We start from the raw sequence: 16,390 nt of genomic DNA, 5'->3' as shown, positions 1-16,390 counted from the left end.
GTAGGCAGAATATATCTTGCAAACATTGTCTAGTACAGTGAAACCATCAACCTCCACCCCTCTCTCACCCTCAATTTCACTCACCCTCACTCACCCTCAACCCCTCCCCCACCCTCACTCACCCTCAACCCCTCACCCTCACCCTCAAACCTTCACCCTCATCCCCTCACTCACCCTCACTCTCCCTCACTCAGCCTCAACTACTCCCCCTCACCCTCACTCACCCTCAACCCCTCACCCTAACTCACCCTCAACCCCTCACCCTAACTCACCCTCAACACCTCACTCGCCCTCACCCTCACTCACCCTCAACACCTCACCCTCAAACCCTTACCCTCACTCACCCTCACTCACCCTCACTCACCCTCACTCACCCTCACTCACCCTCACTCACCCTCACTCTCACCCACCCTCAACCCCTCACCCTAACTCACACTCACCCTCACTCACCCTCACTCACCCTCACTCACCCTCACTCACCCTCACTCTCACTCACCCTCACTCACCCTCACTCACCCTCACTCACCCTCACTCACCCTCACTCACCCTCACTCACCCTCAACCCCTCACTCACCCTCACTCATCCTCACTCACCCTCAACCCCTCACCCACCCTCAACCCCTCACCCTAACTCACACTCACCCTCACTCACCCTCACTCACCCTCACTCACCCTCACTCACCCTCACTCACCCTCACTCTCACTCACTCTCACTCACCCTCAACCCCTCACTCACCCTCACTCACCCTCACTCACCCTCACCCACCCTCACCCTCACTCACCCTCAACCCCTCACCCTCACACAGTGCAATAGGTCTCGGAGCATTTGAGTTAGAGCTTTTAGAATTGTTTATGGCTTTTTTTATTTGTAATTCTTTAGCATTGGCTACAGGAAACAAAAATGCTAAAGATTTACAAAAAAAACCCATAAACAATTCTAAAAGCACTAACTCTAATGCTGCGAGACCTATTGCATTTCCAATGCTTGTTGATTGTGAAGGTATTTCTGTCTTGCATTTGCCAATGCTTTCTTATTTTACTAATATTTATATATGTCCACTTTCACAAACATGCCAACTTTTCGAAGCATGAAATAGGGAGATATTGAATAAAACGGGGTAATTTATTTTCGGGGGGGGGGGGGGGGCGCTAAAATAAAGCCATTTCAGGGTTTTAAAAACCACTAGAGTCAGTTCCACCTGAATTGGGTCATTTGGTATGGATGCTTTCAGGGTCTTTCAGCTAGCCCTATTCATCTATCAGTCTGCTGTGTTATCGGGGTCGGACTGGAACAGGAATATGCCTGGGTACCGAAATAAAAATGTCCCCCCCCCCCCCCCCAATCTAATTAGTAAATCACAAAGAAATGGCCCTTGTTTGCAAATTGATATGGGTTTGAACTTGTAAAGACACCCTTAAAAGTGTTTTGTAAATTTTGTAAGACTTCATGGATTAGCCTACTATAGGCAATTCTTATTTTACTATCCGAAAAAATCAGCAGTAAATAAGAGCCTAACAGACTATAAACCGGCCCCACACTAATATTTCAGCACAGCCCGTCAGGCACTGCCTAATTACCCTATATATATATAGGCCTGTCCGACTCCTATGTTCACATTTCCTCAGGCAACAAGGGGGTTGAGTCAGCCCACTTCAGCCATTGGTTAACTTAATTGTGACTGACAGCAGTCTGCTCATTCACTCACGAAGTCCTTTCAGTGCTAGGAACTACCATGGAATGTGGTCTCTTTGAGATTAAAACAATGTCTATGCTTTTAGCTAATGTTTTATATCTTTGAGGGCCTGCCCCCCCCCCCAAAAACCTAAAAAAAGATATATAAAGTTTTACGAAAACCATAACCTAACAAGCTACAACCCCAGACCAATTACCAAAGCTTGTGTTTTGGTTCTCTGGGAATGTTTTTGGCGCAGAAGGAGTTAAGAGAGAAGCTAATCCTTGCAGAGAGGGGGGAGGGTGTAGGGGCGTGTCAATGAGATGACCTCAGAGGAATGGCAGCCAGGGACCAGGCACCTCACGGGGCTGTAGTAGTGCATGTGCAGCTCAGAATGACCGCCGGAGCGGAGTCCAGCGCCCGGCATCCTTAGACTAGACTCTGAGGTGGGTTTATCACTTGGCGGGAGCATGGCGCCACAACAAGCGGGTGGCACACAGCCGTTCTCGTAGCCTTTCGTGTAGGGGTCACGAACTTTCTTTTTTAAAACACTTCATCCTTGTCTGCGATTCCGGATCACTCTGCATCGAAGCCTTTCCAGCAAGAAGAACGGTAGGCGCCTTCCTTTTACACTGCGATAGTCCAGTGCTGTGAATGAATGAATGAAGGCAGCCGGGGCTGGTGCCCTTTCCAGTATGGGGATGCTGAAATCACGGTCTTAAGCCTCGAAATGTAAATCAGCACCAGCTTTCATGTTCTGTGGGGCAGCCGTTAGGCTTGCCACCTTCCTCTTAGAAAAAGGTCAGTAATGTGTTAATGTTTTGAGAGTATGAGAGGACCAAGACCGGGTATCCAATTAAAAAAAGTGAAAACTATTCTATGTGCTTTACGGACATAGCAAGTGTGCACGGCTTTGCATTTATCATTTATCATTTAGGATTAGTTAAAAAGCTCTAAATACCTTTGCTTTGATTTCTTCTTGTATTTGATGGTTTACGTTTATATTTCAAAAAAGACATAGTAAACTTTATTCTTTTTAACCGGCCAAACATAAAAGTAATGTCCACGTCGTTAAAATATTGGTCAGCTGACCACCATATCTTGGGTTTTTGTAGCACATCGTAATCACAGCCGCACCACGTTGTCGTTTTAAGCCATTTTATGCAGAAATGGCAAAGTAACTTTCTTCACAGGTGTGGGATTTCAGTTTATTTTGGGACGGATATATATTTTTTAACAGAAAGGGTTTGTTCCCAGTCAGAGGTTTCATTAAAAGCAACGATGGTAGGTGGCTTACATCCAGTGAGCGTGGCCTTAGAAGAGTCTTGTGTTTTTTTTTTTGTGAGTCACAGAAGAACATCTCTGTAATAAGTTATTCTAGCCACAGGCTACATCCGCTCAAAATTTAATTTACAGTCCTAGCTGAAAAAACAAATGTATTTGTTCAGAATGAATGCTTACCATGATACATACAACATGTTCTATTTAGTGTATGTGCTATTACAACAGAGATTGTTTCAGCTGTGCTCAATGTTTGATGTGTATAGTGTTATAAGGCAGGAGAAAAGGTAGACATTTACTGTCCGACTGCTAATAATATAAGCTGTTGAGTATTTATAAGCTGTTGAGTATTTATGTCATGGCAAACCCCACTGAAACAACAAGGCCTTATGTGAGTTTGGAAATGGGACTCATTTCATACAAGTTTCTTGTTGCAGTTTGTGTGTTACCCCAGAACCCCCTTTCAGGGCTTCCCACTGTAAATTAAATTGCTAATCGTTTGTAACTTGTGTGTATTTTTGTCCTCCTCAAGTGACCAACACAACACAAAATGTCAAGTCCATGTCAATTTAAGCGCCCCCCTTCACAACAGTGTGCCCATTTTTTGACTTGCTGATACACAATTGTTGATCATTTCATATTTTTGTGGGGTCCAGGTTGGTTTCAGCTAAGAGAATCTGTCAATTCCGTTTAGGAACCCTATATTGCAAATGAATCTCTCAAGATAAATTGTTTTGGTTTCGTTTCACCTGGGCCAGGTCACTGAATGCTGATATTATCCCCAGTTAATTTGGAGCTGCAGTGGTAATCACAGTAAAAGGTGTGACTAGCATAAAAGTTTTTAGTAAGTTAATTAAAGGCCTGCTTTAGAGTTTGCTGGAGTGAGTCTCCATCACAAACCAGAAGAATATCCTGTCTGCCTTATTACACGTGTTATAGTTTATAATGCGAACAGGATATATAAATGTCACTTTTGTGACTTCGTAACCTGTCCATCAAACTGTAAATAAGGGTCTAAGTTTTATTTTCACGTTCTATTTCTGGGAGGAAATTACTGAGGTCGAAGGTGACCGCATACTATTATGTCTTGAAGAAGCCCCAGGAATTGTGCTGTTTACGTTCATCCACTAGCGGACTCTGAGTGTTGAGTGATTTCTTCCTGTGGCGTAAGTGTATGAGCCAGCAAATTAAATAAAGCTAGTTGGTTGAAATGTGCTGGATGGGTCTCTTCAGTTGTCTATCTCCATTTTCTTGATCAAACCGATTGCCTCGTCAGAGCTCCTTTTCAGGGCCTGTTATCTTTGGGAATGTCTTGAGTGTCATCCATAGTTGAGAGCAAGGGAACTAGTAAACACTCTGAAGGCTGAAGCTGAGAGCAAGTGAACTAGTATGTACTCGAATAGCAGTGTAGAGAGTATGACTGTCGAGCCGCAGAAGGGAAGAGAAGATGTCCAAGAGGGTTGGAATATCTTGTCTACGTAATGAGTTTGGCAATATGGGACGCCTTTGACTTTGTGTAAAGGTTATGGTGGGCAGTTTGAGCCCATCATTCCTGCCTTGGGATGCATAATCGCCTCAGGCCTAGAAAAAGATTGAGTAGGAGCTAAAAGTAGTTCCTGGACTTCAGATTACTAGCAGGAGTTACCACCATTACACAAAGAGGCCAGTCGCTTGCACAAGAAGGGAAACCAGCTTTGTATTATCTCTTACACAAAAATTCTTACACATTTTACTTATGAATCCCTCCTAGATGGATCTTCAAGTTTCCATGTGCAATGATGTGATACAAAATACAGCTAGTTCTCAAATTTGTTTATCGCAAGAACCCTGTGTATATAAGCACAGTCCTCCTTGTGCTTATTAATACAACCTCATGTTGAGATGCTAGAATAAACCTTGAAAGTAGGGAAGCTGTTTGTAGTTTTTGACATTATTTTACAATCTTGTTTAGTTTTTAAAAAAAGAAAATCGACCAACTGGTATATTTGATTCTTGGAGATCCGAATAAGGAATTCTAATATTTTAAATGTAGATATTTTACAGAAGCTTAGTGGCAATCATTTATTTCTTCAGTCAAGCAAATATTGGATGCTTGTGCTCTTCTCTCGACCACCTCACTCCTTTCCCTACACTGTTTTGAACGCTGATGATTTTGCTTCCTAGTTCCCTTCCATAATTTACTTGAATTTTCCCTCATTACTTCAGTGCTTATTTCATCACCTGCCTCTTTTGCTGCTCTTAACTTGTAATCCTCTGCATTAGATTCCTTGTACCCTGTCACTGACGGATACATCCCTACTTTCTTTCTTCTGCTAATCTCTCAAATTCTCTGTGACCATCCTCTTTCTGCTACTGGATGGCACTGTGCATCAGGTTATTAACCATTCTTTTCAGAAACTCTCCTCTGCTGGTATCTTGTCTGAGTTGTTTTTGTTGCTTTACTGAAAAGATCATTCTGCTTTTGTTCACTTTTTGCTTCTGTCACACCAATATATATATATATATATAATCTATCATATTTCCTTTATTTCAGTTAAATGAAACCATAAAAGGTACAATGTGAACATTTAAAATGGTAATGTAGTAAAACATACAATTTCATTGTGCAACACTATTTCTAGATATAACTTCGTTGTGAAGGATGATGAGGATATATATGTAATATATATATATATATATATATATATATATATATATATATATATATATATATATATATATATATATATATATATATATATATATACAGATCTAGAACTAAAAAGAAAATATAGATATCCACCAGTTATAGTTGGCTTACTTCCTCGCCATGCACTGCTAATGACCTCACATATTCCATCACTCATGACATGTTCTATGACATCATCCAATGAGTGTGCCAGATTGTTTTTTAGGTTACGTAGTGGAGGATACCATGTTACTTTTCTACGTAATTGTGTACAGCTTGTGCTCAACTAATGAGTTCAAGTGTTTAGAAAATGCATGTGCTCTTAATGCACCATAACTGTGTACTGGGAACGTTATAAGTGTTTGTATTCAGGAGTAACTCTGTGTGCAAGTGACAGTTGACGTGTATTCATTATGCTCCACACAACCTTTTTGTTCTGCAGAAAAAGTTTCCAACAAGATAAAGATTCTACGTAGTAGATACTAACTTTTGTAAGCAACATTGAGTTATTAGAAAGAATCGTGTCCGCGTGATCATTTATAATTAACCTAGAAGAGCGTGTGCACCAGATACTAACCTATGCAATTGTGCTTGTTTTGCTTCAGAAGGTTGGTTATCTGTAAAGTTTTCACCACAGCATGAAGGGTGCAGGTAGAATGATCTTTATCAGCTTCAGATCTTGGTTATTTTGAGCAGATAGTGTCTTTGTTTTCTTTTACCACATTTGCATAGAATGTACACTGTTCTTAGTAGCTTCTTTTGAATACTGTGTTGTATTTCTCATGAAAGTTTCAGTATTTGCAAATAGTGTGGTATAGAATGAACTCTATTCATGGAGTAAACACTGTTTACAGTACTCCATTCTCTACTGATACCAACGTCACTTCCTATTGTTGGTTCGGTGTGTTAGGAGTCGTAGTAGGGCATTTGTTTTGGAATAGGCATTCATTATTTTGGCTTTCTCTGAGCTTATTGAACACCGTACTCAATGAGGGTTTCCTATATATCTGTGCTTGATAATGTGAACTATGCTACCTGTAAAGTGTATGCTATAGAGTCAGTGTTGCACATAATGCTTTTTTTCAACACCTAAGGGATTTGTTGGTAGTAATGATGGCTGATCATTTCCTGGACTATTTTGTACTTGCTGTTAGACCTCTAATGCCTTAGTAATCTGTGCTGCAATATGCTGGAAAATGAAGCTTGGATGATGTAATTGATGTCATTTGAGGTGTCATCAGTGATGTCATAAATTATGCCCTGGAGCATGCCATGACTGATGTTGTATGTGAGGTGTTGAGCAGTGCATGGCTGGGGCGCAGGTTATAGTTAGCCCTCCTAACTAGAACTTATTTTTTTAAGTTCAAAACGTTACTGTTGTCTGACATTCACCTAACTATAACATTCCTTTATCCTTTCTTTTCTTTCAGTGAATTTCTACGTAAAAAAAACAAAAACATATCCCATTATCACACCCAAGATAACTCGCACGTGGCCCTCCTCCCCGGGCCAATTTCGCCCAGAGGGCCCATCCCCTGCAGCCTGGTGATATTTGTAGGGGGTGGGGGCATGTGGCCCCCTTCCCTAGGCTTATTTTGGCTTGAGGACTCCATCTCCCAGGGCTCGGCACCAGATTCAAGGTCGAGGGGGTATACCGACCCCCTCGCTGGGCCCATTTGGGTCCAGGGCACCCCTCTCGCAGGGCCTGGTACCTGGTTTGAGGGGAAAGGGCACATGACCCGCCTGCCTCGGCCAATTTTGGTACGAGTGACCCCATCCCACTGGGTCTGGCAGCATTTTAAAAGGGAAGAGGGCAACCTGCCCCTCCACGGGTTGATTTTGGTCCCAGGGACCCCATACCGCAGGGCCTGTCTCAATAGGTGAGTACCTACCCTGGGCACCCACCAAACTGTCATTAGGGGCCATGGGGGGGGAGCCCCAAGGCCCCTGCGGCACCAGCTGGGTCCCCGCATCAATTGCTTCCACTCGCAGGGTGGAGCTATGAATATTGCTCCAAGTGGACGGGAGTAATATTTAAACCAGTTTCCCAGCCTTCATCACTGGTTGGCTTGACTACATTCATAAGACGGCCCTAATAGTTTTTATATTTTTTATTTAATTTTCTCTCCATGTTGGGTGTCTGGCATCTTGGAGTGGTATACTAAATAAAATCAAAATATTTGCAGGCATACATGGTCAAACCATACATCATCTTGCAGTGGCTGCCATAGAGATGATGCATATATTGCCTCGTGTTGAATATTATACTTTTTTTTTGCCATAGCCGTTCCACATTGGCATACAAGCATTTTTTGTTGTTGATGTGGAACAGCACTAGTTAAATAGTTGAAAGTATTGGTACAGCCAATGGTTGGGGTGCTCCATTGAATGTTCGAGAACTATTTGCTTTTAAAGTGGGTGTTTCCATTTACCTCTGCAAAAAGTGTGTTCCTTTTACTTCTCACCCAGGTGTTGTTAGAAAAGGAGGTTTTGTTAAACTTGCACACCATATTACAAAAAAAATCTGTCCTAATTTTTGAAGTATGAACACGGGACACTAGTCATCAGGGGAGCTTGATCTGAGTTTCTGGAAAGGCTGTCAAACCTCAGCCTCACTCACAATTGAGTGTGTGTGCACATGCACAGAGTGTAGGGTTCTTCTAGGGAGAGACGAAATTGCAGTGGCAGAAATCTGTGAAGTGGCATGTTTTATCTCGTTGCGAGTGGTCATGACTTTGGATGAGACATTTTTATTGATATGTTAAATTATCTACCAGATTTGTAACCTGTCCGATTTTCCTACATTTAGTTTTTCTTTTTATACTCGCATGCTAAGCCCTTAAGTTTCACAACAGTGAAAGTAGACAACTGGGAAGACGTCACTCTTAATATTCATCATTATTAATGTGGCTGTAATTAGTACGAATGACACAAACTTCTCATTTCATTGTAAGCCACCAGCCTCTATCTTCTAAAAACAAAAGTTGAGCATTATTCAGTAATCATTATGGATAAAAGATGTTTTTGGGATTTTTGCACACTCATTCTAAACTTGAGTACGGCAACCAGTTGGGTTATTGTGACTGATGGTTCAGGCCTGTGGCCGCAGTTCTCATAGCATGTCATTATTAGCTTACACTGTTGTATAGCATTTTAGGACCCTGGTGTAATTTTCCCGATTCATGCCCTTATATAGGTATAAATCACCCTATCCTTATATAGTCGTAGAAATCATAACCATATTTAGACATAGCTCATGCAGTCCAAATACGGCATTGTTACTTCCACTAGTTCCGAAAATCCACAACGATTTCTTGGAAAACTCGCCTTCAGCAGTCAAGGACTTCCCCTTGCTTGAATATTGATTTGTCCAAGAACTCATGGAGTTTTCAAAGAACTGAGACTCTTTGATGATGTTATTATGTCCAACCTTACGTCAAACTCGGCACCTTCAAGGTACAAATATGCCCACACTTGCCCTAGCAAACACACAGTGGTTTGGAGCAGTTCGGCTATCTACTTGCCCGACACATCTCTCTGCAGCAAGTGCCGAAGGAAGCCGACCCTCCAGCAGACGAACTGAGAGAGACGCTGTCTTTTCACTTGCCGAGAAATCCAGCTTCAGTGTTTCCAAGCTACCCTTGCGGGTTGTTGGGAAAACAAGTCCTGAGACAGAGAGATACCAGACCTCCTTCATTCTAAAACTAAGGTACGGAGCTGATTAGACCCTAAGAGAAATCATGGATAGATTCTTGGCAAAGAATACTAAACCTATGCTACACCATACTTACTTCCTCCCTCGTACTAGACCTAGGTTAGGTACATCGGGGTAGACGTATTTTAGAAGCACCAGTTGAGTACTTTTAATCTTTGTTATTTATGTATGTATTTTATGGCTTAGAAACCATAGCATGCTTTTACAGTATTATTTCATAATACTCTTCTTGCTGTACGCATTATACTTTACAGCCAGTATTACGATAGTAACAGTTAATTTCTTCTGCATGAAAAAAAAGACTGTTCAATAAATACTTTTTAATGAAAACGCCTGTCTATTTCTCTGCACCTCTGGTGAAACGAAGCATGCACGGTTGACTGAGTAAAATATCTATTGTTTCCAAGAATCTGAAGATCAATTTTATCTTGGGGAAACAAAGTTGTCATGTTTATGCAGTTGTCAGAAACAAATCCCTTCTTGTTTATTTGAGAAAGCTTCTAGTGACCTCAGAGCTAGCTGGCACTCATAATTAAGTCTAATATATTCGATAGAGACCTAGTAGACCTAAGTCCTACATCAATTCTATAGGATATATTATTCCAATGCGCAGAGCCTATTGGGAATATAGGAACTACACTACATGGCGCCCAACGTTTGGTAAGGCACTAATTTAACGCTAGATACTAGAGTAACTCAGTCGTGCTTTTCACAGAGACCCCTTTTCCCTGTAAAATACTCCAATAGACACCTGGAGTGGGTAAAAGGATAAAAAATCTGCCATAACTGAGTAGGACGAAAATTCCTATGTATTAGTTTTTGGTTTGTTCAACGTTGAAGGATACAGTGTTCCAAAATATTGCGCACCTTATCTTTGTTTCCTTGAAACTTGCTCTGCAAACTTTCATTAAACAATGTCGGTTAATGGCAACAACAACGCAACCGGTGGAGCTGCAGCAGCAGCACAACCAGGTTTTGACACCACAGGGTTTAACGAAGACGCGGATGCTATAATCATCCCGGAAAATGTAAGGAAAATAATCACTATAAAGCTCATAACAAATGGCGTATCATCGATAGGTGGTAGAGTAATCTTTATTATAGAGGCACATGAATATCGGCAGACAGGGGTATTCTTTTCATGGATTCTGTTTCTACAGCAAATACAGTGACACATGAGTTCCACTACTACAAAACAGAGGAACCTCCAGCGGAATACGTTCCTTTCGAGGACATTGAAATTCCACTAACTTACCAAGAGCATCAGCTCTGGTTTGAAGGCGCCCTACAGCATCAAAATCACATTACCAGGCTCGGTCCACTAGGAAGACCAGGAGCAACATGGCAGGTACTAGCCAGCTTTAGACCACTTACCGACATTGAAAGAATGACAGATGTAGAACTATTAGCTCAGCTAAAATAATTAATAAAAATACATACAGTTTGGTTCAATATGTCATGCGGACTCTTAACAGTCCAACCTGCTATAAGGATTCCACAGCACACCCCTCACCAGGGGAACACAAACAAAATTACACCACAGACTATACAATCAGTCATTATTAAATTGCCCCCAAAAAGGGAACAAATTCCATTCTGGTTAGCTAAAATTACTCAAATAGAGACAGCATTTTCCGATAGTACACCTCATGAGAAACACAGGATTCTAACAATCTTTTTACCAATGGGGATCGCACCACACGTGGAGGACTGTGACACTTGGGGTACGGTCTTTGCTTCAATCTACACAAAAACACATGGTTTTCCGTCTATGGCGGTAATACCAGACGTCCTGAAACCGATTCAAAATGAATACCGACCAGAACCTGCCTTGAATCTTGGTATGAAATTACTAAAAGATTACAAACAGGTCTCGGCTATATTATTAGCTAACATTAAAGGTGAAGCAGCATCCGTGGCAATCTGCCAAAAATTAAAAGAACTTGATATTACTGAGCAACCGCATGGACTTGCTAGAATTATTGAAAAATCCTATGAAGAACTAGGAAGAGATAGTTTGGGTGGGAAACCAGTAAAATCCTAACTCACAGAAAATTCAGAAAAAGTCTTTATTAAGAATAATCTCACTACTCCTAAAAAGAAGTGGGAGAACACTAAACAGACACTTCCTAAAGAGAAGCGTTCTCAGTTCAGAGGAAGGTCTCCTCAACAGGAGCCCTCTGAAAAGAGCTATAACCTCAGAAATAGGGATTATTTGAGAAAACCTGATAGATATCAAGATACTGATACACATTTCTCTCGTACCTTTCGCAGAAATCCAAAAGAAGAGGACTATCAGAACACAAAGAAGAATGCGTGGAGTCCAAAGACGATCAGCACGTTCCAAAAAATAAGAAACAACAATTCACCAAGAAGAAGGTAGCGGGTCTAAAAATTAGACATGCAGAGGATCTTGAGGACACAACTCAAGAACGGGGAGTGGGCCCAGACAATGCTGGACAAGGCAGCAGAAGTTACCATAGCTCGCAAGATCCTGAACGATCATCTGGAGACAGTGGACTTTAATGAATACATTCAGGTTGAAACTGCAGATACCAGGGTTAGTGTACCCCATAAGTTATATGAAGTAACGCTCCGGATGGAGGGGGACATAACTAGGAAAATAAAAGCACTCTTTTGGGAGAAGCTCTCTAAGGTTTCTGACATTCTTGTAGCTGAAAAAGACTGGCCACCTCAATTTGTCAGGGAGTGCCCACATGGCGAGGACATCATTATGCCAGCCTTCTCAAATCATATTCCAATTCATAAAAAATACACCTATGCCAGAAAATGAGCTGTGGCTCAGGCTCCAGCATTATATAAAAATCCTGTGGGATGGGATGAGGATTCTCCTAATCATAAAATCCAGTTGAAAACTTAACCAACAATGCAAAGGCAATATTCTGTTAAACAGGAAGCTAAAAAACAGGTGTATAATATATACAGAAGGATCAGCACAGCCCGCTATTAGGGGCAAACAAGCTTATAGTGCTGCGTGCACGATTGTTAAAGGTCGCTGGCGCGATGGTAAATTCCGACCCATGGTCACAAAAACTCAATCTCTAGGAGACTGTACAGCTCAGCGAGCTGAACTCCAAGCATTCAAGATGGCGCTTGAAAATACCGATCGCGAATTCCCCACACTCCTAGTGTGCGATTCGTATTACTGCGTTCCATCTTACAATGAATACTTGCAGAACTGGGTTCAAAACGGTTTCAAAGACGCAAAAGGTGGCACAATTAAGCATAAGTTGCTTTGGGAACAAATAGTTCTATTACAGAAAGAACTACAAAAGACTCACGTGATCCATACACTTAGTCATCAACGTGATGGCGTTCACGTTGAAGGGTATTCATTGGCTGATGAAGCCGCGAAGGCAGCTGTGCAAACGGCTTCCGTAGCTGCAATCACTCGTTCAAAAACAAAAATAGACCGCAAAATAATGCAAGCTGTCACTGCTTCAATAAAAAACAGTGGTAAAACACTTCCAAAATGCTTTCCACTCAAGTACTCATATATAACTGATGCAAATAATGTTCTTTTTGCTCGAATCCCTGGAGTGGGGGATAGAGTAATTCCAAACATGGAACATAGATTAGGACTAATCTTAGCGGCACCTGAAGGACTCTCCTCTGCACACGCAGGTGTTTCTGCCACAGTATCGTTATTAAAACAAAGATACTGGTGGCCGCGCATGAGGAAACAGACCAGAAACTACGTTCTGGAATGTGAAAGCTGCCAAAAAAATGAACGTTTCAACAGTGAAACGTCCTGCGCAGACGCCCCTTCTTATTTCAGATAAACCACTAGCGTGGGTTTACCTGGACCACTGTGGTCCCTTACAGAGGGATGGCAACTATAAATATATCATGGTCGCAGTGGATTCATGCTCAAGATTTATTTGGATGTGGCCTCAGCGCTCGGATGACGCCCGAACTGTTATAAAAGATTTGCGAGTCTTTATCGGCACGCAACATTCTGACAAGGGTCCTGCGTTTAGCTCTCGAGCTTACAAAGAAGCCATGGCCAGCTTGGGCGTTGCATTGCGGTACTCAAGTCCATTCCATCCTGAGGGAAATGCAGTAGTGGAAAGAGAAAATGAGACATAAAGCAATCTATAACAGCTAGGGTTTGTTTCATATGTACTGATCAAGATTGAATTATAAATCTAATCTTTACGCAATTCTGGATTTTGACCTTCATTAGTTTTGTTTTCATGAATATTGTTTGTCATTTGGTTCTGACACTAGAACCTACTACTCTGATACGTGTGCACAGGACTTGGACTTATAACAGCTAGGGTATTAGGCTCCGGTGACGGGTGAGTCAAACATTTAATAAGTGTCCAACTTAGTCTTAACAATCTGCCAAGAAATTCTCTGGGTGGAATCACTCCATATGAAATACTTTTTGGTACTAGAATTCTTATCCAGGACCTTGATCGTCACACTTCAGTGGTGGAACAAAAACCCTTTGATATCAAAGACCGTTTGGCTGTTTTGCAGGACTTAAATGAAACGAGGAGAAGTCTGAGCAACACAATACAGAAGCCAACGACCACTGAAGAAAAACCACCTGTCCCAGCAAGGATTCCAAAGATTAGGGATCTAGTCAGAGAAAAGATCACGGATAAGAGGGAATTTGGGCCTTCTTATAGAATACCAGTACCTGTCTTAGAAATCCACGGAACAAGATCAGTGTTACTGCTGCCCCTTGCTGGAAGAAAGGATAAAAGGGTTGTGTCCATTGACCTGGTCAAACCACATCATGTGGCCGATAATAAGAAGTAGGCCCAGTGGACTCCAAAGATGTAGCAGACGACCAAACCTTGCTACTATCCAAGAGGTTCAAACTGAAAGACTCATCACCTTTGAAGAATCTACAGTGAGAAAAGGAGGTCTATGCAACAAAGCCATGGAACTTGTGCCTTTTGAGACCCAAATAACAGTTTGTCAAGACACTCCTGTCTACAATGATATAGCAACTGACTATACTAATATGGCAAGGGAACAAGCAGCTCCAGCGATTTCCAGTAATCCGGATGCGATACCAACAATTGACAGAACTGCCTCTGGCTATTTCATCAACTTTGATACGTTTTCTGAGGATCCCAGTGAGCCCGAAACAACGCCAGCAAATAAAACTTTCAAAGAAAAAATAACAGAACTATTTCATAAACTTGAAAATACATATCTGGTTTCACCATGGGTTGAATTTCGGATTGTGTTAGGTGTACTTTTTCTCCTACTTTGGCTCATTCTTGTTTTAAGTTTGGGAAAGCTGATAGATGGAAAATACAGTAAAATCGACACAGCAAGTAAGAACATCAACTTGCTCCTGAAACCTCACAAATCATCTCATCGTGAACAAAGAGACCTGTCATCATTAAACATCACAGCCGTTCCTATACCTGGTGGTATAGCATGGGACACAACTGATTATGACATTTATGGCCCGGTGGAGCTGTTGAAGATTTCACACCAATTTAAGGTTTCTTTGAGTGACTTTGTATCACCCAGTACTTTTTCTGATGATTAAGACTTTGAGACTGTTAATAACATGATGGCAGACTTAGAAATGTCAGCAAAATTAGCAAAACATGAATACTTAGAAGGTTCATCAGATTATGAAGAAAGGTATTGTTTTAATCATTTTGGTCATCATTATTTGCACAAATCTGCAAACCCTAGAAATGTTTTAACTTATAATCAATGGGAACATTGTCCTGTTCCACCAAAAGGTAGCTCTAAAACATTTAATGAAAAATGTCCATACTTCTCAGGTTTTAATGTCACAAATCCAGAAATATTTTACCTTAAAAATGTAATTAAGACAGGAATGAAAAGTATGTTGACTAATACTAAGCAAATTTATTCTGCGGCCTTTAATGCACGATTGTCCACATTACGTTTTGACTTTTGGAAAGACAATATTGAGGAGGCAAAAACTGTGGGGCACAAAAGACTGGCAGGTGCAAGGTTTAGAAGCCTTATTCAGAGCCTGCATCATCCCAGAACAAATAATGTTTTTAAATGACACTGTTCAACAGACATCTTGTCTTGGCCTAGCTAATATAATAGATTTAAACAAACTGTCCATACCTAAACCCACACCGGATAGTAATAGAACTACAGATGAGGAGGTAGACATAAACTATATTTTACAACAAAACAGAACTAATCCTGATTGGAAAAAATGGTTAATCTGGCCCACAGACACGAATAACTGTCAAGATAGATTCCTGAACAACACACAAGGATTTACAGTAACTAGGCCAGGTCCAAGCTATGTCCAGAGACAACATCCAGGGATAATAACAACTTAGTGTAGGAAAACTATGCCATGAGTGGCTACAGAAATCCACACTTCCAGAAATAAAACAACACTTAACTTTACTTAAACATGGCTTTGATTTGAGAGACTTCTTACTAGGACCTCGTAAACCACGTCATAAACGTTTCATATACGCAGGTATATACGCTGCTTATAATGAAGCATGGAAAGTCATGCAAATGGAAACTGCAGAAAGAATACGAGAAATTGATCGTATTAATTTAGAGAAAGCACTCTCTGTAGTTGACAATGGGTTAACGACTGTAATCCAGAATGTATTCTTTGGACAGCATTGTATCCTCTATCATAGCCATAATGGAACAGGACTTGCTCATGTTACAACATGGACAGTCTCAATTACGTTCTATAATGCTGCTAGGCTGGATGTTACAAAATCTCTGTTCAGGCTACGTGCCATGGCGTCTAATCAACACCACGTCATTGTTTACTGGATTTAACCTTACAGATAAACAAATCCCTTTGGCACAGAGGGGAGCAGACTATACAGTGCTGAGCATAGAAAAACTGGAAAGATTACCATTAACCGTTTCTGAGAAACCAACCGTTGAATGGATAATACATGGCACCATCACGATACCAGTGACGATTTTACAATTTCAGTTTTGCTTGAAACACATACCAGCAGGCCTGTATGAAAGGTTGGGTAAAGAATACAGTAAGTCGACCTGGGATTTACCATACACACACAAATGTTGGAG

The 16,390-nt window shown here is 41.2% G+C and overlaps 1 protein-coding gene across 3 annotated transcripts in view; it reads left to right on the top strand.

The window, feature by feature from the left end:
- Nucleotides 1-16,390, top strand: part of FARP1 (FERM, ARH/RhoGEF and pleckstrin domain protein 1) — a 576,707-nt gene that overhangs the window by 34,608 nt on the left and 525,709 nt on the right. The window contains exon 1 of one of the 3 annotated variants that reach the window (XM_086947878.1): nucleotides 2,204-2,285. The exons of the other annotated variants lie outside the window; for them this stretch is intronic. The gene's annotated coding sequence lies outside the window, so the exon portion shown is untranslated. Of the gene's footprint in view, nucleotides 1-2,203; nucleotides 2,286-16,390 lie in introns of those variants that run through there. 3 annotated transcript variants of the gene reach the window in all.

This window comes from Lissotriton vulgaris (assembly GCF_964263255.1).
Source record: "Lissotriton vulgaris chromosome 8 unlocalized genomic scaffold, aLisVul1.2 SUPER_8_unloc_1, whole genome shotgun sequence".
Classification (NCBI taxonomy): domain Eukaryota; kingdom Metazoa; phylum Chordata; class Amphibia; order Caudata; family Salamandridae; genus Lissotriton; species Lissotriton vulgaris.
Note: the sequence above shows the minus strand (reverse complement) of the source record. Positions and strands in the feature narration are given on the sequence as shown.